The sequence below is a fragment of the Dipodomys merriami genome, unplaced genomic scaffold, assembly GCF_024711535.1.
Source record: "Dipodomys merriami isolate MVZ:Mamm:240054 unplaced genomic scaffold, mDipMer1.0.p SCAF_13, whole genome shotgun sequence".
NCBI classification, from domain to species: Eukaryota; Metazoa; Chordata; class Mammalia; order Rodentia; family Heteromyidae; genus Dipodomys; species Dipodomys merriami.
The window spans coordinates 38,867,069-38,891,753 of record NW_027202604.1 but is presented as its reverse complement, the minus strand read 5'-3'; the positions used below and the strand labels follow the sequence as shown (position 1 = coordinate 38,891,753).

Sequence of the window (24,685 nt, the reverse complement as noted above, 5' to 3'; positions counted from 1 at the left end):
ACCACAAACTTCCTCATCTACTATACTAGCTTCATTCTAAAATCATGACCTCTAATATTTAACGCACAAAGTTTAAAATACTTGAATTGTTTCAAGGGATTAATCACCCCAGAACTTCACGCGCGCTCGGCAAATGCTCTACCACGAAACTCCGCTCTTAAGCCCCCAAAATAGCTGACTTAAAGCTTTTTTTTTTTTTTTTTTTTAAACAGACAGGAGCTCTGCCCTTTCTGTGTCAGCCCCACGCACACTACACTACAAGGCGTGTGCTGCCTTGTAGAAAATATTTTAAAACTAGACTTAGGAGGAGGCAACAATGCTTGATAAGAAATGCACTCATTCCCTTGCTCACGTAACTGCAACCCCTCTGTACGGTATTTTCACAATTAAAAAAAAAACTAGACTTATAACCATCTATATGAAGTCCTCCTTTTTTTTTTTTTTTTTTTTTTTTTGGTCGTGGGATTTGAACTCTGGGCCTGGGCGCTGTCCCTTAGCAATTCAGTTCAAGACTAGCCCTCTACCACTTGAGCTATGGTACCACTTCCAGTTTTCTGGTGGTTTATTGGAGATAAGAGTCTCAGGGCCTTTCCTGCCCATGTGGCTTTGAACTCAGATCTCAGCCTCCTGAGTAGCTAGGATGACAGGCGTGAGCCACCAGAGTCTGGCTAAGACCTACTTAAAAAAAAACAACTATATTTTAAAAGCCATTATTCCTTCCTCTTAATTCACAACACAGGATTTAAGAGTCCTGAGCGCCCTGCAGTATAATCTGTCTTCATATTTTATTTCAACTTGCATCCTCTCAGGAAATTATGTGACGCTTCCTTGCTAGAAAGTTGTCTTTTAAAAACTTCATAGCAGTAAGCCACCCACATTTTCTGTGTTCACTGATCCTCAGATGGATGAAGTTCTCCTCCCTCCCCTTACTACAGAGACAGACGGATGGACAGACAGACAGACAGACAGATGGGCACAAGCCAAGGATTCATTTTAAATTAACAGAAGGCATTTAAACGCATTGCTGTTTTGTATGTTTAGTTCATTTGCTACTAATATAGCCCCAGGCCAATTCAGTGTCATAAAAACTAATAAAGCAAGAGTAATATAATTGCTCAAGCACTTTCACTAACAAATTCCTCTGCTGGAGATTTATCTGAAGAAAACAATTTTTACAAGTAAACAAATGAGCTGCCTCAAGATATCCACAGCACAGAACAGCAAAAGAACAAACAAGCTGAAAACAAATACAAAATCCAAACCTGGCTGTGTATGGTGGTGCACCTCTCTCATTCCAGCAACTGAGGAGGCAGAGAAGAGAAAGGCTGTGTGTGTTATGGTACTGGTCTTGAACTGGGCACTGTCCCTTAACTTTTACCACGCAAGCTTAGCACTCTACAACCTGAGCCACAGTTGTAGTTTGGCATTTCTGGTGGTTCATTGGAGAGAAGAATCTCACACAGACTTTCCCACCCAGGCTGGCTTTGAACTGTGATCCTCAGATCTCAGCCTCCTGAATAGCTGGGATGACAGGTGTGAGCCACAGGTACCTGGCTCTCAGAGAGGGATGTGAAGCTCAAGGCCAGGCCAGAGAAAGTTAATAAGACCAGCTCTTAAAGACAAAAGATAAAACCAAAGCCCTGGGGGCATGGCTCAAGTGGAAGAACACTTGCCTAGCAAGCAGGAGGGCCTGGATTCGATCTCCAGCTAGGAAACAAGAGTAGAACCCCCTAAAGCCTGGCTGAGCAAGTCACCAACACAGAGGAACGTGTGGGCCGCCGTGTCCGCCAGGCCAGAACAGGGAAACTGAGGCCAGGCCTCCCTGCGGCGCTGCCTGCCGCCCCACCAGCAGCCAGGAGCCAGGGCATCCGCTCACCCAGGGCCGGGAGAAACTGCGGGCGGAGCCGTGTGGCTGCGCTCCTTCTTAAACATCTTTCTCCAACTTTTTAGTAAGAAAACTATTTCAGAAGAGATTCGTGTAAGGCCCAGGAACTCCGCATCTGCAAAGGCCTGGGGTGGGGGTGGGGGCTTGGGGGTGGGGAAGAGGCCCATCTCCAAAACAAGCCCAGAAGCCCAAGTTCTAAGGTAAAATCTGTGCCCAGGCTTCCTCGTGAATGCGCAGGGCAGAGAGCTTGGAGCAGAAGGCGGGCCTGATGTCCCCCCCCCCCAGTGAGCACACAAAGGATAAAGATGGGGTGTCCTATTAGTAATTCACCTGTCATAAAACCACCAGGATCAAGCAAGTTCAGAGCTCTTTTATCTCGGCCCGTTTCCTGTGGCTCTGCTTCCTTTTACGGAGTCATTGGTCTTAGTTACAAATTAACCCTGCAGGTGACCCGGGCAGCCACCCGCCCTGCTGCGCCCCTGCCCTGTCCCTTCCCGGTGAGGCCACCGGGCAGTGCGCACGCTAGCTGACCAGCGATGTCGGAGAATCGGCTCTAGATTTAAAGCTGCCAGAGACCTCAGTCCTTTTTCTATTATTCTTTTTCTTTGTATTGTAAGCAACATAGACACAAGACAACATGTACCACGTCATTCATTCGTTCACCTTGAAGCAGCCCGGAGACGCTCACAGGTCGTACAAGCCAGTAACAACACCCCTATGTCTCCACGCCTTGGCCAGCCTCTGCAGTTACCATCCGCCTTCTGCCTCTGGGAAGCTGATTGCCTTGTGTGGACCTGCGCCCCTGCCTTGCATGCACACCAGGGCCACGCAGCACGCTAGCCCGGACGAACACATGGGAGAGTCGCCAAACATTCAGGGTCACATTCCAAACACGGATTGTTTACTTATGCCAAGACAACTGGGTTTGTGACACTCATATTCTGATGTGGAAGTACATACTCACCCTTTTAAGAGCTCGGCCCTGCCCTGCCCTGCCCTCTCCTTCCCTTCCCCTTTTTTGTTGATTCTGAGGCCTTGAGCGAGCTAGGCAAGTCTTTCTAACTCTAATACCTTTAGGTGTTTCCAACATTGAACTTTCTAATGTTTCTAAGATTGGATTGTAAGCACGCCGGCCGCTGAAATCGATTTCCCCTAAAGCCTCCAAGTCCCCTCGGCCCTGCCTGTCCTCCTGGAATTTCCCACACCTTCTGCCTCCCACGCCATGACTGTTTCCTTCCCTCTCACCACGAAAATGTAAGACCACTGACTGAGTTCTGGGGGAAAGTGTGCCCCGGGGAACGGCCTGTGGATGGGGGGGGGGGTGTCTCGGTGGGATCCCACCACCCGCACGGTTGTGGTTTGAGCATCTGCATCCCATTGATCACCAATTAAAATCTTTGCTAGAAGGTGGGACCCACGGCGGCAGGGCCTGATGGAGCTGGCCGCCCACCAGCGTGGGTGGGGTCCACGTGCCAGGCAAATGCACCACCACTGAGCTCCACCTGACCCCCACGTGCCTGCCCACACCCTGGGGTTGGGCAAGAGGCTGGGATAGGACATAGCTGATGGCCGCATGGAGGCCAGATGGGCGCAGAGCGGGCTGCGGAACAGCGTGTGCGAAGAGAAGTCAAGGGGAGCGGTGTGGCTCAGAGGTCCAGCACCCACTTAGCATGTCCGGGGCCCCAGGTTCAACCTCCAGGACCAGGAGGCAAAGGACAAGGGCTCGGGAAATATTCAGGGGCAAGGGAGGGACCACACCTCCCGTGAGTTTAAGAGAATTCCTTCTCTGAGGACCAGTGATCAAGACCCCACCAGGCCCTGGTGCTATCCCCAGCATCACAGCCGAAATACCCAACCACCACTGCCTCTGGAATGAGACACGGCTGATCGCAGAGTTACAGAGACAGCAGAGATGGGGCCCTTAGCCCCAAGAGTCACACACTGGATGTCAGCAGAGGCCAGCGGTGCCTTTTCAAACATCTCGTTACCATGATGCTGACCTTGGTGGCCTGGTTTCATGGTGGTGTCTGCCAGGTTTCTTCCCTTTTGTAACAAAGACACATTGGGGGAAATACCCTGGAAGTCTCTTACTTTCCTCCGCCCTCTAATTTCAGTATTGATGGGCGGATCCTGCCTGCCACGTGCGTGGCTCTGGGTCTCCGACAATTCTGTTTTCTGAGTTCCTCTTCTGTTTATTAAGTTTTCTGCGAAAGAAGAGTTTTTCTCCTCCCTACCTTTGTTTATCTACTCATTCATTCATTTATTTGCCTCAGTCTGAACTTTATAGATACATTTCATTTGGAAAACTTATAATCCCATCATATTGGTTAGTTTGTTATTTTTTTTTTCTTTTTGTCAGTTGTGAACTCTGGGCCTGGGCTCTATCTTTGAGCTTTAGACTACTGGTCTACTACTCGAGCCACAGCTCCACTTCTGGCTTTTGGTGGTTTATTGGAGAACAGAGTCTCATGGACTTTCTTGCCCGGGCTGGCTTCAAACTGCCATTCTCAGATCTAAGCCTCCTGAGTAGCCAGGATGCCAGGTGTGTGCCCTTGGTGCCCCGCTGGTTAGCTGTGCTGTTGTCAGGTTGTCCTAGCTCTGGTCTCTGAGAGCTCTTCCGGCTTCATCTGTCTCCCTTGAGTATATCCTTACAACCACCAGTCTGGCTTTGATCTCCCACTTGTCCACAGAGCTCTAGGAGCTGCTTTGTCATCGGGAGGGCCCTGCTTCTCGGCCCTGCCTCTCGGGGATGGGGCAGGATCCCTCCCTGGGCACCTTACTGCGTGCACATCTGTGCACACTTGTGCACGCTCTGCATTCATTTCTGTTATTCCTCTTTCAGTGCTGCAGAATCTCTTTATCTGCGGTTTTAGGAAAATGAGCCACTCTGTGACTTTCCTTACTGACGGCGCTCAGTAGTCCCCAAGCCATGTCAAAGAGTGACTGGTGTCTCCCTGCCTTTCCCGGACACAGTGGGGATCTGTGACACAGCTCTGGGATCAGGGGCCAAAGGTTTACATTCTCAGCGGTGGACTTCCCGGGCCCTTGCCCCCAGCTGGCCTCTGAGATGGCGTCTCAGGAAGCAGCAGTTTCGGCCTGGGTACAAGCTTCCCCAGCAACGCCCCTCCAGGATGGAACTCTTCTTATATACTGTGAAACTCACCTGTCACTTCCTGGCCATAGATCCTGCATGTACGGCCTACAGAGACCAGGCAGCCATAGTCATTTTGATCAATTTCATTCTAACTATCACAAGAACCTGAAGGAATGTATTTGCCATTAGTCCTTGGGTACGAAAACAAAAGGAATGCACAAGACTTAGTCGAGACTTATTTTTTTCAGGATGTGTGTTATTTCTCCATGTCTAGGTCATTTTCCTATCTTTGTTTTGTCTTAGACAAATATGACTCCATGAACTCCAGCTGATTAGCAAATTACATAGAGAAAGTGTCAGGACAGGAAAAAATAAAAGCCCCCTAAGAAACTGTACCATAAAATCCAATGAAGATACTTTTAAATAGAAATGTAGTATAATAACTTTGATTTACCTACCGTTAATAGGTGATTCTTATTCCAGGGAATAGAATGGCTTTCTTGTTGTTGATCTGTGATTCGCAGTTGGCGTCTTTTTCAGAGCTGAACAATGGAAAAGAAACAAGATTTTCAATATACACGCAATATTCAGAATCCTTGGATAACCCAGGCTGCCAGAATGTACATGCACAAATAAATTTATTTTCTCTGTTGGATTTCATCCCGATTATTTGCCCAAATGACTCATGATAACTCATGCAAGGCTGGAGAGTCTTCTCAGAATTATTTCATGGAAGGAGCATGTATTAGATTAACTTCCCACTTGGGTCACTGACATGAGGCAAAGCTTTTTTTTTTTTTTAAATTTCATCCATCTTATAAGTCAAATTAATAACAATACCTACATTATTGTGCAGACTTAGGAAAAACTAGATCTTAAAGGGGTTAGTAACATCAAAGATCTGATCACTGTGAGTATAGTTCAGTAATAGAATACCTGATTAGCATTGCAGAAGGGCCCTGGGTTGCATTTCCTAAAACACACACACACACACACACACACACACAGAATAAGAAAGGTTTTTAGTGGTACTGGGGGTTGAACTTGGGGCCTTGTGCATATGAGTCAGGCCTTCAGCCCTTTATAAAACAGGCTCTCTCCTGTTTATATCCCAGCCAGCCTAGACTGTGATCCGCCTATTCGTTTTTCCCACGTAGCTAGAAACAACAGGCTGCCCCACCATGACCAGTGAGCGGTTGAGACGAGGTCTGACTGCCTTAATCCCTAGGGTGACCTCAAATCAAAGTCTCCCACTCTCTGCTTCCTGAATGGCTAGGATTAGAGGTACGAGTCACCTGACTCAAGGTAGACACTTAATAAAAGTTACACACTGCAGTGTTGATATGTGTTGAAACAAAACTTCATCTCCAGGGGCTGGGAAGGTGGCTCAGTGGTAGAGTGCTTGCCTTGCATGCATGAGACCCTGGGTTCCATTCCTCGGCACCACATAAGAAAAAAGCCAGAAGTGGTGCTGTGGCTCAAGTGATAGAGCTCTATCCTTGAGCGGAAGAGCTGAGGGACAGCGCCCAGGCCCAGAGTTCAGGCCCCATGACCGGACTCAAAAAAAAAAACAAACAAAAAAAACCTCCACTTTGGGCTGGGAAGGTGGCTCAGTGGTAGAGCGCTTGCCTTGCATGCGTGAGGCCCTGGGTTCGATTCCTCAGCACCACATAAGCAAAAAGAAAAAACCCGGAAGTGGCGCTGTGGCTCAAGTGGTAGAGCGCTAGCCTTGAGCTGAAGAGCTGAGGGACAGCACCCAGGCCCAGAGTTCAGGCACCACGACTGGACCAAAAACAAAACAAAACAAAAAACAAAAAACCTTCATCTCCTTCCATGCTAGCTGGTTGGAGAGGCGGTGAGCCACACGGTGAGACTCACGGAGGAGTCACGGCGGGCAGGCCGGGAAGCAGCCTGCGGGTGAGTGGTGCCCAAAGGCTCGGGGACAGAGCTTGCCACGAGATGAAGCGGCCTCCCCGCCAAAGGCCTTCTCCGGAGCCTGGCACGCAGCCCCGACACCCCGCCCTCCCACCCCAGCACTCCAGTCGTGTGTTCTCTATTTCTGTGCCTTCTAGAACAGTTGGGACTTACAGAAATGATTCTGCTACCTGAGACTGCGGACGCAGGGGCCCCCACGTTGCTATTGCTAACATGAGAGGCTGCGAGCTGGAGGGGCCCGCTTGGTCAGGGCTTTCTGCCTGTGTGCTTGGTTTTCTGGCTGTCCACAGCAATGTGCACAAACTGTTTGTCCGTGGAAGGGAAAGACACACGCACACCAAAACCGTGTCAGAAACCACACGCAAGGCACGACACTGCCGGGGGGGGGGGCATGCTCTGAGCATCTAAGGCAACCACCAAAAGGGTTCCGACAGGTGAACGCAAAAGAAAACAGTACCCATAGACAAAGGTTTGAATGAAATCACCACTGGAAACCTGTGAAGAATACGGACTCCAGGTTCAGGTGAAGGCACGCTAGCCCTCCCTGACATTTGCTCTCTGTAATACATTCATAGAGAAGCAGACTGTAGGGGCGTGAGGATTGTGTGGAAACTCCTAGCTCGCATCTCCAAGAATTGGCTCCAACAGAAAATGAGATTCCCACAGCCTCCCTCTCCTCCCGCTTCCCGTCCCGTCCCCGCTCTCACCCACACCAGGGCCACACTCACAACCGTTCCGTCCGTCAAGGAAAGGCAGGCCAAATACCTAAAATCGAAAATCCCAGGATAGGAAAAAAGCCCCTTTCTGAGGCTTGCAGCGCTCCTCATTCTCCACTGCTAACCCTCTTCAGATCTACCTCCCTCGGGGTCCCTGGGAGCCCAAGTCTGGGCTTAAGGTAATAATGTTCTCCACTCAAACAAAACCCACCACCTGGCACAGGGCTGTTCTGGCTTCTCATTCAACTATGTCAAATCTGAGGTCAGACTCCCACAGTTACTGAGTTACTCAGTAGTTACTCAGATTAATTTGCCTGAGATGGAATCATGGTAAACAGTGATTCAAGAAATATAAGAAATAATTCAAAATGGAAATATAAAAAATGTGTACTGCACTGGTAGAGCACTGCCCTGTCCTGAACAGGCCTGGATTCAAACCCAGCACTGCCATAAAAAAAGAAATTATTTACATTTATCCATAGTAACCCCATAGTGGGGGTTTTCTGAATTTCCACAGAAAAGATACTTTTCTTATTATACAAACTTTCTGAGTAAAAGAAATATAATGACCTGTTTCCCAAAGTATAATAGTGACATGAAAATCAGACCAAAACACAGAAAAATATCAGTCCTACTTATCAATATTGACTTAGATCCAAGAAAAAAATACTTAAGGAAAGAAATCAACAGTAAATGAACACGCTACCATAAATCAGGTTGGATTTATCTGAGAAGGGCAAAGGACTTTTAATATCAGAAATCTATGAAAACATGTCACAGCACAAGTGACATGACTATCTCTCTCTCTCTCTCTCTCACACACACACACACACACACACACACACACAGAGTACTCAGTGGAGTTGCAGGAACATAGTTCAGGGGTAGAATTTGCTTTACAAGCTCCAGGCCCTGGGTTCTACTCCATAGTGCCCCAGGCCCTTGGAAAAGGATTCACATTTACTCTTGACAGTATGTCTTTAAAAATCGAAACCATTTTAGCAACAAGAATATCTGGAACTTTTCACCAATACAGTGTTCATTGCGAAATAGTGCCAGTGATATTTCCCAAGTACAGTCTATAAATAACAAGTTCCTTTTCCAACAGAAAAGGTTTCGGCAGAAAATACATTTGCATATATGGCTCATTTCTGGAGATTAACAAAGTACATTAGCCCTGTACGTCTGAAAGCCCTGTCACTGAATCAAAACCAGCGCCAACAGTCTGCCTAACTCGGTTCATCTCAAACTTTCCACTTTTTCACTTTCACCCATTCTGCCCTGGTTTTGCGACCTGTCTTCCTTCCCACCCTCCAGAGCAAGCTACACGTTGTCTAAAGCCATTAGACGCCTTGATTTTTCGCTGCCCCCCCCCCCCATTGTGTTGCTGGCTCTCCTGCTCTTGCTTCTCTGCGCTGCCAGTTTCTGTGATGCTGATGCTTCCATGCTGGGCTGTTTCAGGCACCACATGCACTGTCAGCACAGCTGGGCCCCTGAGGCCCTCGAGGCATGGGGACCACACAGACCACAGCCTCAAGGCGTCTCGGCACTGCGGACTCTGGCTTTGTTTGTGGATTGGCTCTGAAGGGGCACTGGAGCTGCAGCGGGCTGGTCTGCCTGGCTATGGGCTGCACGAAGGCGCTGGGCTCTCATGTTACTATGGACCGCTCACTGTTGACCAGACACAAAACAGAGCTGCAGAGTTTAGTTCTAACCTGTGTTACATCTGCTCGTGGTTACACTTGTGTAGACCCAATTGTTATCTGGGGAATGGAAAACTCTGGGAAAATTAGCCTCTTGCGCAAGACAAAGTAGCCGGGCTTACACTGCATTTAGAACTTGGTTTGTCACCTGCCTCTCCCTTCCTTTCCCTTCATCTGACTCTTAGGATATATTCTGTGTGTGCACGGCTGAGGATGAATAAGGTACTCTCAAGGATGCAGGGTGCTTTTCCTAGAAACTAATGCAGAAAAGTACAAAGAAACTATGTTCCAAAGCTACCACTAGCTGCCTCTTGAGTTAATTACGAAAGTCCTTTAGGAAGACAGTTAAGTGACACCAGCTAAGGGTGTCACAGCAGAACAGACCAGAGGGTAGAATGAATGGGAAGAAAGCATTCTCTCACCACGAAAGCATGCAGTTCTATTAGTGCATCCGTTGTTAACTAACAACCCTAGTAAGTGACAATATTCCAGCAAGTTATGCAAGCTATTGAGGATTAGGAGGCAGAATGAGCGGGGCAATAGGAAGTAGGGGCGCAACAGTGATTTGCTAGACATCTGCTAGTTGTTAGCAGCGTTCTTGAGAAGGGGCCCGGCGTGAACCGCGCAGACCGGCATTCTGCCGCTTGTACCGGGGCGGGCAGGGCACACCGCCGGGGTCCCGGGCCGGGTAGGAGGGCAGAAGGGGAGGTCGGTGGCTCAGCACTTGCTGTGGTTTTGCCAGGCCTTCCGCCCCTTCTGCCAGTTGAGGATCCATGGCCCAAGGGCGCTCACAACACCCATCATAAATGATTCCCACCAAACAGGGCTTCGTCTGAGAGCGAGCTCACGTTCCTTCCAGAATAAAAACATCCCCTCCATGGCTCGTTTGGTCAGCAGATGAAAACACATGGGATTTCTTGCATTGAAAGTTTAGCCAGAGAGAGACATGGTAGCCGCTGAGAAGCCAAGAATAAAGAAGAGCTCCATCAGGAAAGGAAAAGAAAGGGAAAAAAAACCCAGAGTTTAGGAAGCACCAGGCACAGACAGGAGGGGAAGAGAATGTAGGAATGATAGCCAAGGGAAGAGGAGGAGGAAGGAGAGAGGAAAGCAGGCTGGGAGGGGAAGGGGGGGACAGAGGCTCAACTGTGAGGAAAGAAGTATTTTGCGCCTGTGCTGGTCCTGGGGCCTGAGCCCTCTGAGCTTTTCCCCCCTCAAGGTTGGTGAACTATCACTTGAGCCACAGCTCCACTTCCAGCTTTTGTGGTGGTTAATTGGAAATTAAGAGTCCCAAGACTTTCTTGTCCAGGTTGGCCTTGAACCATGATCCTCAGATCTCAGCCTTCTAAATAGCGAAGATTACAGGTGTGAGCAACAGGCCCCTGCTCTGACAAAAAACCAAAACCAAAAATAAAACCCCCTTTTTTTTAATATTCAAGATCCGAGTTAGCCATTATTGTCATTGTGTAGAAATGAAGACATCAAAGATGTTTCACCAAAAATTGTGCACAGTGGTAATTACACGTAAGAACTACCTATAGTTTGGGTTAAAAAAAAAATATATATATATATATAACTGTACTTTTTTTTGTCTTTTTTTTTTTGGTACTGGAGATCAAACCCAGGACATTATACTTGCTAGGCAAGCGCTTTGCCACTGAGCTACATCAGAAACTACCTTTGCTAGTCTCTAAACTCTCTTTGCTAGTCACCTTCCTCCCCCCCCACCCCCCCGCTTCCCACTTAACCACACTCCCTCCCTTGATTTGCACCATCTCCTCACATCTCCCAACAACACCGTGTCCACCGAAGGCCCACTGCACAGGTACACCATGCCTGCCCGGAGCAAGACACAGCAATGTTCCACTCATGGCTAACAATGTGGATACACTGTTTAATCACTAGAATGAGGCAGGCTACTTTAAGTCAAATATTCTATTAGGCTTGAGACGAAATGAATTTTTTTCTTTTTCTGTGGATAACATTTTCCTTCACCTGAAACACTACAACAATCCTTACAAAAAGAATGCCCCTTCTTTGAAGAACATTCCAGAATTTCTCCGCCTAAGAGCGTCTGGATGGTCCAGTTTCTAGGAAGGGCAGTTGATCTGTGGTATGTCCAAACGCTAGTGTGTGACATCTGTAACCACAGGCATCGAATCAGTGGCATAATTCAAATCCCTTAAACTTTTACCCACATCAAAATGGCGCCCAGAGACACGCTGGCGTGGGCGGGCGCGCCAGGTCTTGTTCAATCACGCTGTTACATCACAGAGCCGAAGGACTGAGGGTCAGCACTTCTGCGGTTTGCGTAACACCTCGGCAGAAATTTACATGACTTATGACACATGTCACGTGCAAGGGGAACTTTCTATAAATATTAAAATTGGAAGGAAGCAAACGGCTCTCGCTCGGGAGGTGATGGAAAATAGTAGTTTCTCTAAAAAGAGCTGAGGAAGTAGGGGGCGTGGGGCGTGGCTCCGAGGCCTGACGCGGGCTTGGCCTGCAGGAGGCCCTGGATCTGCTTCTCGGGGACCCCCAAAAGGCAAAAGCACAGAAATCCTGGAGCTGTTAGGGGATGGCTAAAGTCTGATTTGTGCACACACGTTTACATGGGTGTGATTACAGACACTGATGACAGTGATCGGAAGCGTAGGCTCCGGTGAGATGGCGAGTCGTGAAGGAAGCGGGGGGCGGTGGGTGCAGGCTGCAGGAGGCGCCCCCCCCGCAGGCCTCGGCCTCTGTGGGAGTGGGCGTCTCCAGCCAAGCCAGGCTCCTGCACACTGCCGCAGGGTGTGTCCGGCACAGTGGGTGACACGGCAAAGGGCCCCTACGGTGAGTGAGCGTGCCCCCCCCCCAGGACACAGCTCCCCATGTCTCCATCCATGCTGGACACTGCAGCCCTCTGGGGGAGAAGCTTTCTTCTCAGTCCACTCTGGAGACATTTATGAAAGGCCAAAATCACGCACTTGACCGTGCACTTGCTTGTGCCAGGAAGTCGCCAACGCCAAAGCCACAGCAGCCATCACACCTGAACCCCTAGGCAAGGTATCACCCTGTCTGCTGCCCAGCGGGCCAGCAGGGCCTCTGCACCCCCTGGACAGGTTCTGCAACCACTTCCAGGCTGCTTTCTCCACAGACCTCTGCCAGCCAGGACAATCTGGTGAAATCGTCTCCCTGGTCTGAAGACCTGGAATTCTCCTCCCCCTGCATTCCGGATCCATTATCATCCAGCCAAGCCTCTACCTCCAAACCTCCGTCTCCAAACCTCCATCGCCAACATAGCTCTGCCTCTCCTACCACCCTTCCACACGACTTACTTCATTACACTGGGAATGGTTTTCCCTTCCTCTTTGACTATCTCAAGCTGGGAATAAATAGTATTTGTCATTTGTTTATTTTCAGATACTGGGGTTTTAACACAAGACCTCAAGTTTGCTTGGCCAGCAGGTTTTCTATCTCTTAAGCCACACCTCAGCCTGGCTTTTTGGTTGGTTATTTTTGAGATGGAGTCTCTGTGTGTGTGTGTGTGTGTGTGTGTGAGAGAGAGAGAGAGAGAGAGAGAGAGAGGTGTGTGTGTGTGAGAGAGAGAGACAGAGAGAGAGAGAGAGAGAGAGAGAGAGAGAGAGAGAGAGAGAGAGAGAGAGAGAGAGAGAGAGAGAGAGAGAGAGAGAGAGAGAGAGAGTTGTCAGTCCTGGGGCTTGAGCTCAGGGCTGGGCACAGTTCCTGAGCTTTTTCCTTCAAGGCCAGTACTCTACCACTTGAGCCATTCCTTCACTTCTGGCTTTTTTGGTGGTTAGTTGGAAATAAGAGTCTCATGGACTTTCCTGCCTAGGCTGGCTTTGAACTTCAGTCCTCAGCTCTCAGACTCTTCAGTAACAAGAATTATAGGCATGAGCCACTGGTGCCCAGCTAGAAATGGAAATCTTGTGGATTTTTCTGCTCAGGCTAGCTTTGAACTTAGATCCTCTGGACCTCAGTCTCCTGAGTAGTTAAGATTACTGTTAAGATTATAGCCATTGGCAGAACTTTTAAAGTTTTTTTAAGTGATATCCAGTTTTGATTTTATTTACTTTTATTCTTAATTGACATGTAACAGTTGTGCATGTTTATGGAGGGCAGCATGAGGAATTCACTACATGTGTGCAATGTACGACAATCAGATCTGACGGATGTGCAAGCCGGGGCTGAGCCAGCACCTAGCAAACTTGGGCCCTCTGCAAAGTTTTCAAACCATCTTGAAATCCCAGGCTCCCAGCAGGCTCCCAGCAGGCACTGCTTCTGCTTCCCCGCCCCCCCCCCCCCAATCTGCATGGAATACTTGCTCAGGATATTTCACACCAACAGAATCAAGCTCTGGTTCCTACTTTCTTTCTTTCTTTCTTTTTTTGTCAATGCCGGGGCTTGAACTCAGGGCCTGGGTGCTGTCCCTGGGCCTCTTTGTGCTCAAAGCTAGTGCTTTACCACTTGAGCCACAGCACCACTTCCAGCCTTTTCTGAGTATTTTATTGGAAAGAAGAATCTCCCGGCCTTTCCTGCCCAGGCTGGCTTCCAACCACAATCCTTAGATCTCAGCCTCCTGAGTAGCCAAGATTACAGGTGTGAGCCACCAACGCCCAGCCCTCTGTAGATCCTTAAATGTCGTAGTCTGAGCTCCTGAGGTCTTGGGTACGAGGCTCTCTCTTCCTGTCCTTCCCACCCGGCCGTGGATCTTATTCTCCTTGAAATCTGCAGTCTGCCTTGCCTGGCCCTGAGCCCATTTTCACTTGTGTCCCTTTGGACTCATGTAGGTTCCAGGCTCCTACCTAAAGAGCACGGCTTCCCATTCTGAGCCTAGAACTTGCCCGAACAGATGTTTTTCGTTCCTGTGCCCTGCAGTGCGCGAAGGGGGTTACACGTTAAGGAAAAGGAAGTCTCAATAATCAAAGGAGCAAAGCCCGCAGCCCAGCCCTCTCTCCCTTCCCCTGCTACCTTCTCTCCGAGGGAGAAGGGTCCCCCCCACGTCTAGCGGGCACAGCGGGGCGGGGGGGGGGGAGGCATGGCGTCACAGGGCAGGGAAGAGGCTCATTTATCCGCTTTGCTCTTCCACATCAGTCTGTTTCGTCCTTGGAAAAGATGAGCTGTTAAAATAATGATGATGACAGTGTTTGTCATCCACAGAAAGCATCAGTGAGCGGGTGAAAGCATAGGGGTTTTACCTCGCACGACGGAAACGGAAAGGGAGCCCCTTCTACTTCACACGCGGAGAGTGCGTCGCGTCACGCCCCATGCCGTGCCAGCTCTCCACTCTTCTCCGCCTGAGGACTTAGCAGAAGTCGCTCAGATGCTGCGGAGGGCCTGTGAGGGGCCGGAAAACCTGTTCGTCTGACCAGCACGGCCGGGCCCAAGTCTATCATTAACATTCTTCCTTCTCTCCAAGCCCCGGGTTCAGAACTGCACGATGGGGATTTCTTCTGGTATTGATCTATATGACTGACTGTCGTAGAAACAGGATCTAAGAGGTAAGTTTGCACTACAGGGGGCAGTTTAGGGAAGAGACAGGGATTCCCCTGACCCCGTGGGAAACCCGCACTGTGCACCTGCCCCTGTGCTGCGGGGCCTTGGGGGAGGGAGGGGAGTGGGCAGGGCCGGGGCAGGGCGTGGCCAGCCGTGCCACACTGGCGCCCGGCCCACAGGGTACAAATGTCCACACTGAGAAAACACAAGACACCGAGCCATCTCCAAACCCGTGTGCATCCTTCAGAAGACAGCGGACGTGAGACCGCAACTCAGGGAGGACCCGGCTTCGCATTCTGCTTTATCCAGGCTAAGAAGAAAACCAGCTTGCTTTTTTTTAACAGAGTTAAAAGCTCGTGGTTTCCAACCCAAAGTGCATTCACCAGGAAAACCAGCCAGATTTTATATTAAAAAAAAAAAAGTTAAACCCAGTGATCTGCGTGTTGTGTATTTTGGGGACCAGCAAGCATCCAAACAGGCGGCCTTGAGTGTTGGTGTAAATACATGTGCTCATTGTGCCCAGCTGCACTGTGCAGTTGCTCGGTCACGGGCTCCGCTCGGCCGGCCCGGGGAGATGCTGTCTTCTCCTGACTTAGAAGCTCCACCCCCCCCCCTTACACAGCTGTGTTCTCCATGGGCAGATTTTGGTTCCTGGGTGAGGATTCACAGTGCTACACTGCCAGTGGCCACTCACTCAGCGTGGAGTTTGTGCAATAACGTAAACAAACGGGCGTAAAGCACCAAATCTGAAAGTCTGCTGACATCCACCCCAGGCCCTGTCCGAGGGAGAAAACTCATCCACTTCATTTCATAGAAATTCCTCCAGACCCCCTTCCTCTCTCTCCACCATTCACGACCAGAACCAATGTCTAAGTGGTCAGTAACGTAGTATTTTGTCAAGTTCAACACAAAACTGCAATGGCAGATGATTCCTGGACACAGAGCCTGGGAATGGCATTGAGAACCTGGTTCTCAAATAATCTTTTCACACGGGTGCAGGCCTGCAGATACGACTCCAACGTTTGTGATCTGTGGCCTAAGGTTTGGTCCCAAGAAACTGCCCCTCCCCCCAAAAAGAAATAAAAAGCATTGAGTTTACATTTGTTCTTTGAATGATCATCTTACTAGAAGCACTTTTGTGAGTTGTCCTCTGCATTATCTTATACTAAGGACTAAACTCTCAGAAACTCTGCCATCAACGAGGCAGACAGAAGAGAGAAGAAAGAGGCAATGTCTCTGATACAAAATATCTGAAGGCCTTAAAAAAAAAAAAGCCAAGCTAGAGAAGATACTAAGACATAAGTCTGACACAAAAGTGTCCCAAAAGCAAGCCCAAGAAAGCAGTGGGAAAAACGTAATCTCCAACCTAGGTCAAAGGCAAATGCTGTTAATTTTCCCACTGGGATTTCTAGAACAATGCAAAGAAAATAAGTGGAGAGAGAACTAATGTGAGGGTCGATGCTGTCCTCAGTTGACGAGGAAATCTATAGGCAACTCTACACAGTTCGCACAGATTTGGGGAGACCCCCTAATCACTTCCTAATTTAAATCTACTATTTTCCAAACCACCCCCACACAGTGTGAGGGACGATGCTCACCTGACGTTCTCCTGTGGGTGGGAAGTCTTTATTGCAGGTTCAAATCCTGTCAGGAGTTGGAAAAACAAATAACTATCATGAGGCCAACTAATTATAGGGGGGAAAAATCCTGGGTATGATACATGTATATTTTTAAAGAAAAAAATTAAAAGAAGAGGGCTTTAAAGGAAAGTAACTCAGGAAGCATTTTTAAGAGCTCTATATGCCAGTGTGTGTACTAAAGGTCAAACAGATCACAGGCCCTAGGGAAGAACAAAACCAAACCTAACTAACAAGTGGCTGGGCGTAAAAAGGCTGGAGGGGGTGAGGGGAAGGATGGGTTTTTAAGGTTTTCTTTCCTTCCCCAATAGGCAAAAAGTCAGGCAAATCCATTATGTGAAACAAAGTCAAGTACAAAATAAAGGTTGGGTAGAATGGAAAGATGTCAGGTCATGACTTTACACTTTCCTTCTGTAGAGTCTTCATGTTTAGTTAAAAAAAATTAAAGCTATACATGCATGTTTTAATTACAAAAGTAACTTATGTAACACTGGCTAGAGTTCAAAAAAAAGAAAGAAAGAAAGAACAAAATACAAAGCCCTCTGTATCCGGCTACTTGAATCTAACTGTTACTATTTTGTATATTTCCTCCAGATGCCTTTTAAAAAAGTCACAATCAATACTACACATACATTATAATCCTCCTTTTTTTCCCACCTAATTCTTTCAGCGTTGCTAGTAGTTTTCTAAGTTATCACAGACATTGTATAACATCCCACAGAGTGATACATGATAATTTATTTAACCGGTCTCTGACGGTGGAGTATTTATGTGATTGCCCAAGGTGGAGTCCTTTGGTTTTTGAGACAGGATTCTGCTTTGTAGCCTAGGCTGACGCGGTCAAACTCATGGGATCCTGTGGTCTCAGCCTCTTGGGTACTGAGATTACAGGTGTAGACTACTATACCTGGCTCACATAGAGGTTTCTTATCACGAAGTCTTTTTTTTTTTTTTTTTAAATGAAAGTCGCTGTGCACATGCCTTTTTCCGATATCCTCCAGCCCTTTGGAAACTGTCCCAGAAGTGGGGGTGTAGCACCAGAGTACATGGACATATTGCAATAAGATTGCCCAATCTTTTCTATGCAGGCGCAATCTTGGTGACATCAGAGATATAGGAATACGGATTCCTTAATCCATGATTTTTTTTTAAAGGTGAGTAGGAGTTAAGCTAGGGCTTTGTCCCCCAGCTGTACCCTCAGCTCCAATCCCTAAATTAGAAAATTTTAGACAAGGGGGGGAAATAAAAACCTATCAGCCGTCACTAGGAAAGGTATATAATCTACTTAAAGAATTTTTTTTTTTTTTACTTTTTTTTCGCAGCAGTACTGGGGATTGAACTCGGGGCCTTGGGACTTGCTAGACAGGCACAGGGCACTTGAGCCTTGGCCTCAGTCCTTTTTGCTTTAATTATTTTCCTGACAGGGTCTTGAGCTTTGGTCAGGGACTTATCTCTGACTATACAGTGCTGGGCCTGCAGGCACACACCACCTCGCTCAGCTCATTCGCTGAGATATGACTTTGGGAACTTTTTGTTGGCTTTGAACCACTGAGCTCCCGATCTCTGTCCCCAGATTACAGACAGGAGCCACCATACCTGCCTACATCATGCCTCTATTAAGCAGGATTCCAGCTTTATAAATGGCATCTTCAAAACCCATCTCATTCAGACCCTTGCTCTGAGCCATCCCCCATCGCCATTGGCATGGGGACTCTGGAATCCTAAGGACCACAGAAGACTAAACGCACCACCGAGGCTGACACGGGATGAGCCAGCTGCTGGCCCCACAGGAGCCTGTGGACGGCAGCCTTGGATTTTTCTAAGTCATAAAACGATGAGCCAGTTGGGTGGTTTTGCAGTGTGGCCCCAAGAGATTGAATGGGTGGGAAGAAATTCAGCAACCACAGACCGGGGTTGGCCTGCTAAACAGAATCCACACTAATTGCCTTGACAATGGCTCCCCAAACTCTCTGGGATTCCAAAGCAGTCCCCTACACCAGAACCCCTGAACCCAAGACCACGAGACTCCATCCTCTGAGTCCTCTCCCAGTGGGCCTGAGGTGGGGGCATTTCTAGCAAATTCCCAAAGGATGCTGGGACAGCAGGGGCTAGCACCACACTCCGAGAGCTCTCACATCAGACTACTTCCTAATTCTTAAAAAACAAAACAAAACACCAGCACGCCGTACCACAAACACGTAGAACTCAGATGAATGGCACCTAGAAACTGATTTGTCTGTGGTTCTCAGACATTGAACTTCCCCAGGCCTAAAAAGCCAACAAATTTGAACCTTGTTGAACACAAAGTTTAAAAATATTATATTGCCTTTAAATAAAACCAGGATGTCTCTAACTAGCTCCAAATGCTTTGGGAAAACATGCACTAATCGCACACTGCCAAATGCCTGCCTGGGCATTTTCTTCCTTCTTCTGGATTATATTGACATATGCAAATAATTTTTTGAAGTTTCGACTTCACTTACATTTATATCATTCATATGTTTACTCTCTCTTTTATAAACCTTATCCAGTGTATAAAACAAGGGAAAGAATTTATATGGGTATACTTTTCCAAGCAATCAAAAACTTGTTTACACCAGTAATTATCAACTGCCAGAGAAAGGACAGCATTCAGCAGGCGAGCCTGGGATCTCTGCTTGAGCTGCAGAGACCAGCAGACCAGCAGCTTCCTGCAGAGAACTGAATGGCAAATGAGCTTAGTCACCGGGCACAAGGGTAGCCGGTGCTTATCTGTTAAGTACTACCAGCCAGCTGAGTCACGGGATGAAGGAGCTTGCTTTCTGGGTGGCTCCTATGCATGTATTGGCAACAGATATATACTGGCATGCCCTATTTTCAGGTAAAAGAAAAGGGAAAAAAACCCACCTGTCTACAATTCTATGATCTATGGATCTGTGAAGGGATTAAGCACTGCTTTAGAGTTATTGGAGACACTTTTTTTGTTTGGTGAAATGACTGAGAAGACCCTCTCATTTCCATCTGCACGCACTCCTGAGCACCGCCGGGCTAACATCACAGATAATAAGGGCCTTGGTGAAGTGGTACTTGAATAAATAAACTATCTACCAGGCCTGGCACTGGTGGCTCACATCTGTCATAATCCTAGCTACTTAGGAAGCTGAGATCTGAGGATCACAATTTGAAGCCAGCCTGGGGTTGAGAAGTCCTTGTGAGACTCTTATTTCTAATTAACCACTCAAACACGGGAGGTGGAGCAGTGGCTCAAAGTAGTAGAGCATTAGCTGTGGGCAGAGAGCTAGAGATAGCACCCAGGCCCTGAGTTCAAGCCCCACAACTGATAAAACATACACACACACACACACACTCAGGCACGCGCACACACACATACACACACACACACAGAGCTATCGACTAGCCTATAACTCTTAACTTCTATTTCCAAATGGCTTGTTTTTCCTTTGGGGGTCTTAAATAGTTTGACGAACATTTGCATATTGTCTTGATTTGGGGGGGAGGAGAAAAAAAAGACTGCACATATATGCTGTCATACTTGCTTCATGGGGAAATGGGGAGAAATGTTACTTTAAATTTATTTTCCCCTCTTTTCCCACTATTTCCTAATGATCAAAGACGGAGACTGTGTTCCTTAAAGGAATAAGGCCTTTATGATTATTTTTAAAGGCTTTGTCTCCAGTATTCAACTCTCAGGTTTTTGCTGATGGCGCGGTGGGGAGTCCGGTGTTACAGAGGTAGACTCGTAGCCCTTTGGATGACAGTGACGGGGAGGTGGGATGGAGGCCCCAGGGGCTGGGTCAAGGTGAAGAAAAGAAGTCGTGTTCCCAGAGCTTCGCTGACCTCATGCTCTCAGTGTGAGGTGTCCTCAGACCCTGGGTCCTAAGGGCTGTGTAACTGCACCCCCCCCAACTGCGGGGCAGAGCTCCCCCACTCCTGCAGTTCCTCAGGGAGGAGAGGACATGGGCCGACCGAGTGGCTGCTTTAAAGGGCTGCAAGCAGCCCAAGAATTGCACAGAGCCACAGAGGCAAAGCCAAACCAACCTTGGTTCCAGGGCCCAGTAACCAGCTACACCCCGTGCTACACCCGCCAGAGCCCAGGACCCGGGCCATCTCCTCCGGGAATCTCCCCCACCCCCCATCGCCTCCTTATCAGCAGCAGCCGGGCTTATGCTAATCTGAATCTGAACTCTTCCTCGCCAGATGGTCTTTCTCAGCGCACCTGACCCTCCGGAGGCCAGGTGAGCACAAAAACTGAGGTCACTTTAAAAGAAAAAAGTGAAGCAATGAACCACGGCCATGGCTACCCTGCCCTTGCCTCAAACCACACAGCACCGGGGTGAAACCGCACAGCACCCGGGAACAACTCCGCAACACAGAGCCTGACCAGCAGGCTCAAGGCCACGGGTCCCCCGCCCGCCCCCACTTGGCTGGGGGTGGGCCGGGGGTCGGGGCCGGCAGCACGGTAGAACATGGGGTACTTGGTCAGTGCGAGGTCTGGGCGGTGACCCCCACCACCCAAGACATAATGAACAGAAATAGACATGTGATTTTAAAAATTAAAATTAAAAAAAGATCAATGCAAATGTTTCCTAAACAGATATGTGATGAAACTGACCAACAGGATCCATGGAGGTCTGAAAAGCTCTGCTGTCCTTGAAGGAAACTGCAGGGATTGATGATGTCTGGAGAAGAACCCCATGGCATGAGGTTCCCCCAAAAGGAAGTAGCTGAGGGGGTGTTCCCCACCCCCCAGGGGGACCCACAAACAAGGAAGGGGGAGACCCTGGCCACCCACCAGCCTGGCTTCACCTTCCCTGGCCTTGGCCTCCCCATCCTCTCCCCTTGGCCCCTGCGTGGGCTTGGCAGCTCCCGGTTCCAGAGCCGAGGGGCTGCCAGCTCCACCCCGTGGCGCAGGCCCAGGGATTCAAGGGCAGCACAGGCCTCGCACCCTGTCCAAGGCCCTGCGGCCTGTACAGAGCTCCCGACCCCATCTCAAGAACAACGCCCAGTCACCTCCCAGCTCCTAAGGAGGAAATCCCATGTGTTATTTGGACAAAATGCTCGGGGAACTGAGGTTGTCCACTTCATATTAGTGAATGGGGAGCAGAAGACACATGAACTTTTCAAGTCCCTAGAAAACAGCTGTGGGCCAGGGCCCGTGGAAAGGAAGGGAGCTGACTGGAATCAGCAGGCGCCAGTCAAGGGCTTTGGGCCCAGGAAGAGCGCTGTGCGAAAGAAGGACCGTAGGCCGGGCTGTAAAGCAGGACAGCAGAGAGTCATCTTTTATGGTGCACTGTAAAAAATGCACCAAGATCTCGGCTTTATTCAATAAGAGCACCATCTGCACCATTCAGACACATTCATGTCGATGTGCCCACATCATGCTTGTGAAAGACAGAAGACGGACAATTGACTGATTTTTGCTCAAAGTCACCATGAAGTAGGAAAGGCTTCATGAACTGGTGACACAGGGCGGCAGTGTTGACACAGGGCGGCCGGGGCACTGTCACCCTGAGAACAGGATTCTCCTCCAAGGGAGCTTTAGGGGAAACAGCAGTGTCACACGATCTTTAGAATAGTAGCTCAATTCAATTCAGGGCCAAGCTCTTATCATTGAAGCTGATAATGTCTTAAAGTCATCCCAAAAAAAGCAAAGGATAATAACTGCATGGTTTTTCCCACCTCACAAACCAGGAAACCAAAGGTGACAAAGGTGAGCACCGTGTTCCCCGCTGGAAGAATGCACGCGGCCAAACAACCGCAAGCGTTCACACTCGCAATGAAACACTGACATACGTGTTCATGGATGCACATTTATGGTTGAAGAGAAATTACAGAACACATAAACTTGTTTCTTAACATAACAGTTTAAGCAGACACTATTATCAGTGGTACTTTCTTAACATCTATCATAAAAAATCCACTCTCTCCCTCCTCCTCCCCCAGCCACCACAAACAGCCAATATTTGAGTCAAATTCTGGTGAAAGCAAATAAAAGTTAAAACATGACACGTTGTTACGATTTAAAATCTATACTGCATTACTCTCAGAAGCCTACCTTTCTGCTGTGAGAAAATACGCGACTTAAACAAAACACCTCCAGGAAGAGAGAAAATAATCTTAAAATTAATATTTTTGATCTTGTATGCTTCCAAGCTAGAGTGATAGACCCAGAGGCTGGAAGCCTGGAAGATATGTGTCTGTAGATGGCCCTGGTTTTCATGGGGTCTGTTTAGATCAGTGTCAAAGGACCTTTGCCATTGGTCAAAGTCGCAGCTCTTACATTGCTTAGAGGTGTTGAGAATTAAGGAACAGATCATGGAGAAATCTGCCACATAAAACTAAGAAAAGCAGGGTATTCAGCTCCACACTTTTGTACAGAAGCATGTGTTTACACTTACAGATTGATGACTTAAATCAAGTTTTCTTGACTAGCAATTAAAAAAAAAAATCCTCTACAGCTGGTGTTTGCTTAGTGGAATCTTAATTCCCAGTACCTCTGCCACACCTTGCGACCAGTATGGCTCAAGTGAATGAGTTCAGTAAAATATCCCAGGATCAGGATGACTATGTTCTGTCAGATGTACTAGGAACACAGACAGGGGTCTTAGAAAAGAAGTGAAACTAGGGGCCAGAATACACTAAACGTTTGGAAATGTTATCTTAATGTACTTTTTTCCCCTACCCTGCAAAGCCGCCTGTTCTTGAGCATTTTATGACTTAAAAATAAAATGCGTTATCCTTTTACACAACTTCCACACCCACAGCTATCTTGACAATGAAGGCTAATTAAAAGGTTAACATCCTTGTGTTCAGAGAATTATAGAAAAGAGAAAACATTGGTGTAGATGCAGACCGCTCGCTGGTTAAAAACAATCAGTTTCTACTTTCCTAATCCCCGCGCCCAGCTCTCACTCCGGGTGAACGTCAAATGTCTCGGGGATGTCAGGATCCAGCGTTGGGACCCGAGCCTGCGGGAAGCCGGTCCCCGCAGGGTGATGGAGGGGACCGGTCTTCAGATCGAGGCCGGGCCGGGCCGGGGCGGGCGGCGCGCATTTTGCAGGAACAATAAGAATAAAAAGGGGAGGACATTCTCTGGGATGTAAAACGTCTCCGGCCGGCCCCGCTCCCCAGTGGCCCCGCTTTCTGGCAACTTCTACCAGAGCTAGGAAACGCGCCCTTCCACGCCAAGAGGTTTTCCACAACTAGACAGGAATACCAGCGCGGCCGGGGTCCCCCGGTGTCGCGCGTTCCCTCCGGGGAGCAGATGATGGGATGCAGCGCCCCCCACCCCCCGGGCCCGGCCTCAGGTCTTCCCGCGGCCAGGGCAGTGATCAGCAAAGGACCGGTCGGGTCCCGGCAGGACTCGAACCCGGGGCCGCGGGCACGGCGGGGCGCGCGGCGAGCCCGGGGCGGGCGGGCGCGGGGCGCGGGGCACGGGGCGCACCTTCGCTCCGCGGACCGAGGGACGGACGGGACGGAACTACTACTGCCCGCCAAAGTGACTCGAGCGCGGACCCCCCACCCCCCAGTCCCGAGAGATAAACAGCCCGAGTGCCCAGGGCTCGGGGCGGGAGGTTCCCGCCGCGCGGGGGGGCGCGGGGCGCGGCGGGGCCGGGCGCACCTGATGCCCGCGGCCCGGGACGCGGGACGCCGCCCGCCGCCCGCCGCCCGCCGCCCGCCGCGGGGATGGCTGGCCCCGCGTCACCTCGCACCCGGCCCCGACCCGCCGCGGGGACGCCGCGCCGCGCCCCCCGCGGACAGCCTCGTCCCGCGCCCCTCCCGTCAGTCCCGGGCCCCGGGAACCCCGACGCCGGCCCGGGGCGGGGCGGAGCGGAGCGCGCGCGGCGCGGGGCGGCGCGGGGCCGGCCGCACACTCACCTCGCCTCGGAGCGGGCGGCGCGGGGCGGCGCGGGGCGGCTCGGCCGGGGCTGCGCGCGGCGAAGGCCCCGCCGTACCTAGCGCCCGGCCTTATATAAAAGCGGCGCGCGGCGCGGTGACTCCCAGCTCGGCCTCCTCACCTCGGCTCCTCCCCCGAGCACCGGGCGCCCAGCACCCGGCGCCCCGCCGCCCCGCCGCCCCGCCGCGCGCCCGCCTCCGCGCCGGCCCCGCGGGGTCCCGCGCCCGGCCCCGGGCGCCACGTGACGCCGGCCGGCCCTCCCCCGCCCCCCGCCGGGCCGCAGCCCCGCGCCCGCCCCGGACGCCCGGCCCCGTCCTCCAGCCCG

At 49.8% G+C, this 24,685-nt stretch overlaps 1 protein-coding gene across 3 annotated transcripts in view; it reads right to left on the bottom strand.

The window, feature by feature from the left end:
- Positions 1–24,444, bottom strand: part of LOC138824824 (peroxisome proliferator-activated receptor gamma) — a 107,323-nt gene extending 82,879 nt beyond the window's left edge. Inside the window, exons 1-3 of one of the 3 annotated variants that reach the window (XM_070019165.1) lie at positions 24,342–24,417; positions 16,425–16,470; positions 5,438–5,521 (exon numbers count right to left, since the gene is read on the bottom strand). The gene's annotated coding sequence lies outside the window, so the exon portion shown is untranslated. Of the gene's footprint in view, positions 1–2,548; positions 2,791–5,437; positions 5,522–16,424; positions 16,471–24,341 lie in introns of those variants that run through there. The other 2 variants (XM_070019164.1, XM_070019166.1) reach the window with 2 other exon arrangements.
- Positions 24,445–24,685: the final 241 nt, after the last annotated feature.